The sequence below is a fragment of the Grammomys surdaster genome, unplaced genomic scaffold, assembly GCF_004785775.1.
Source record: "Grammomys surdaster isolate TR1022 unplaced genomic scaffold, NIH_TR_1.0 126066, whole genome shotgun sequence".
NCBI lineage: Eukaryota > Metazoa > Chordata > Mammalia > Rodentia > Muridae > Grammomys > Grammomys surdaster.
Window position 1 is genome coordinate 6,069,523 of NW_021620876.1, and position 3,890 is coordinate 6,073,412.

The 3,890-nt window shown below is 40.6% G+C and overlaps 1 pseudogene; it reads right to left on the reverse strand.

Moving 5' to 3' along the window:
* Positions 1 to 760: 760 nt before the first annotated feature.
* On the reverse strand, positions 761 to 3,570 carry LOC114610974 (annotated as a pseudogene).
* Positions 3,571 to 3,890: the final 320 nt, after the last annotated feature.

Genomic DNA, 3,890 nt, shown 5'->3' on the forward strand with positions numbered 1-3,890 from the left:
AAAGTGTGAGTATCTGATTATTTGAATATTCAGAAGCTGATACAAGTGCCTAATTAAAAGGGGAAAAGAAAGAGAAAGCGGAGAAAGGAGAGTAGAGTAACATGCAGTGATAGTGATAAGCCATTGAATGAGTTCTTTGATAGGTCTTGCTTGACATGCTTGTTTTTATTTAATGCTCATAATAAACCGACACATGGAGTGCTATCATCATTTTCATTTCATAGGTGAGAGAGCTGAATCACAGAGATGTTAAATAATTTACTCCAGGCCACAGAGCTAACAAATGACCATTCATATGAATATATCTCATTGATTAATAACAATATAATAAGTACATTAATTACTCTGACAAGTGGAACTAAAGTACCTATTCTTCTGACATATATAAAGATATATATATATCTTTGTTCTTTAAGTTCCAAGAAACACAAAATAGGAGTCAAGTGAAAAAGCAGTGTTGTCTTTCCCTTTGAGATACATGCCACTTTTTTAGAGCCTGTTTTTTTTGTTTTTTAGAACCTACTTGTTTATTAAAAGTTATTTTATTCATTGAAAGCCATGATCTGGAACATCCAAATCAGTTCTCCTAGGAAAGTGACTTGGGAGAAATGGTGACTTGGTGAGTTAGAGCCAGCAACCTGTAGTCATGTTAAACGATGCTCACATGCCTGGGCTTCACTGTGCTCTGACCTCAGGCCAGAGCATCTTGCCCTGCAGCGTGCTGACAGTTGAGTGGTTGGAGGCCCGAGCTATCGACAAGTTATCTGGAAACTTTCTTCTTTTTCATCGGTGCTCTGTCTAGTGTGGTGTCTATTGCTAGTCCTTCTGGCCTTTGCAGCTTTTTCTTTGCTTTCTTCTTCTTGGGCTTTGGGGCATCATCCTGGCTGTCTGGTGTTTGTATATACTCTTCTGCAGCTTTGACAGAGGCCGGAACACTCGCCCCCACTGGGGCCTCCAGGCTGCAGCTCGGCTTGGTCTCTTTTCTTGGCCACAGAGCCCCTCTCTGCTTCCACACGCTTTTTCTTTTTATGCCTCATGGCCTTGTGTTGGGGAGAGTTCTCTTCGTCTATGCTTGCTGCCTCTTTGTTTTTTTTTTCTTTCCCTTTTTCCATTCAACAGGGGTCTCTGAAAGGTCAGAGTCTGGAGCTGAGGCCTGTGGCTTGCTCTTTAACTGAGCCATCCTCTTGGCAAAATATTCCTGGATGGTGAAGGTACTAGTTGTGGTCGTGGTCGTGGTCAGGGAGGTGTCTACCTCATCCGCAGTGGAGTTGCTGCAGCCATCCTGAGCAAGCTTCTTGTTCCTCCTTTTCCCAAAAATGCAGTCCAGGTCAGTTTCACTCCGAGAGGACAGATCCTTCCCTTTTGTGAATTTCATATAATGAACCCGGTTTTTGGATATTTTGGATTTTTCTTCAAGGCTAAAGATTTCTTTTCCTTGTTTTCTGAGGAATCTGCTGTTTCCTGGCCATGGCAAGCGTTGAGTGCTGCCAAAAGCTGGCTGAAGTCATCCTGGTGAGCAATCCAGTTGTCTTCATTACTGTTTGTAGCTCCAAGTCCCAGGTGGTTATTTTTAACTTTAATATGTTCTGTGGCTCCTTGCTCCTGAGCCCCCAAACCCTTTTCTTTAGACCACCCCATCTTCTCAAGCATCTTCTGGCCAAACTTGGAGTCGTCATTGCTCCACGCAGTATTTCTGGGATCCACAGTCCATTTCTGCTTCCGCCGACGCTCTGCTAGCATCGACAATGTCGCAAGTCTGTCGAGTGCCGCCCCTGGCCTGGCGGACAGCAGTTATGAGGAGCCTGAAGTGCGGATAGGGAAGAAGCTGGCTTGGAGAGCACAACGGGTCAAAGTTTCACTGGAGCGCGTCGAGACTGTTCTTATCTAAAGCACAAGAAAATATTACATACATTTGTTTAAGTACTTGGCTTGATATCAAAAATACTGGCAGTGTGAAATCAGAACAAGGTCAGTTTCCTGGAGGCTGGAATGTAATCAAAGACTTAATTTAGAAGGTAGAGCATTGAAATGTAGGAGGAGCAGCAAGGGTATAAGACTTTCATGATTTGGTGGGAAAACAAAGTTAGATGTTGGTTATAGATGCCACACTTGCTGGTTTCCTCATAGAACAATGTTAAACGCAAGGTGGTTTGAATTGAAACGTTGAATCAGGAGGGTGTTTCACTCTCCAGAGGACTTTGATAGGAATGTGGTCTATTCCACCATGTCATGGATTGAGATAGTTTAGAGGGAAACAAAGCAAGGGATTGGTCAAGGGTTCGGAGTGGGGTGACACATGATGACAGTAGTCACTGGAACAGCAGGATCAATCTGGAAATAAGACAATTTGTAGCAGGGCTTGGGTAGACTTTGAACTAAGAAAATAGATTAAGAAGATGCTGCAAACATCAAGGGAAGTTACTTCTTTACTTGACTTATGTGCTTCTTGGAACTTGAAGAACAGAGAATAGAAAAAGATGTACATAGAGGTATATAGATATATATCATGGATAAAGAATATGTACTTTAGTTCCGTTTTTCATAATTATAATATACTTATTATATTGTTATTAATCAATGAGATATATTCATGAAAATGGTCATGAAAATAGATTAAACAATGCTCACATAGCTTGATGGCTTTGTGAGGACATAAAAAGGTACAAATCAAAAATTGCTTGGTAAAAGATTTATTTTATTGGTTTCTAAAGTGTATATATGTGTGCGGGGCACACATGTATGACAGTTCCAGCAGAGTCTAGAAGAAGTTGTTGGATTCCTTGAAGTTCAGGGGGATTTAAGCTGCCAGATGTGGATGTTGGGAACTAAACATGAATCATCTGAAAGAGGAGCACATCTCTGAACAGCTAAGCTATCCTCCAGTACTGGTTTGGTTTGTTCTAAGACTAGCTTATTTTCATTTTATGTATATGAGTCTTTGTCTATATGGGAGGATGTAGACACAGATGCTTTTTGACTCTTTGGTTCTTTCTGAGCTGTGGAAAGAAAGTTGAAAGGAACGAAGGGGTAAATTAAGTTAAAATTGAGATATGGGGGAAGGCTATAAAGAGAGAGAAAGGGGGGCAATGGAATGGAGTGAAGACATATGTCACATGTTTTCACTCATGCAGAATCTGGATTTAAAAATGCATATGATTTGAAAGCAGAAGGGGAGAAATTTAGTAGGCAAGGGTATCAGCCAGAGCCAGAAGTCAGAACAATGGAGATGAGTGGGGTGTTGAGTATGGACAAATTAAAATGATATACATGAAAATAGCATGAGGAACTACTGTTTTCCTATTAACCAAAAATTAATATGAAAAGAGAAAATAGTGCTTCTATATAGGTAGAGAAATGAGGGTCAGAAAAATCAAGTAATTTGTTTCATATGAAAACTAGGGAATGAAGACATAGAGACAGCATTGGAATATATCTTCTAAACATGATTCTTGGACTCCATTTAAAAAACTATCTTTTTTATTCTTTGGAATTTAATATATACAAATGAAGAAATGCAATAGCTGCCATCTTCAATTTCTTCCTTCCAACTCATGATCCTCACCATTTCATGTCTCTATCTTATAGAACCCTCTGTGAGGTTACCCACTGGAACATGGGCAGCCTAACAGTGGTCACATTCTCAACAAAGAATGCATCTCCCTGACCAGCTATCAATGGACAATACTGAGCTCTATGCTTTACCACATGTCAGAAATATTTAATAAGATCAGAACACAGGGATGGGGCTTCACCTTAGTGGCAGGACACTTGCCCAGCCTAACACCCAGGGTTTGATCTAGGTTGACCACATTCCAGTAGAAGACCGTATATCTATGAATATATGGGCAGCACACATTGGACTTGATGGGTGAAAAAAAGAGAAGAGGACA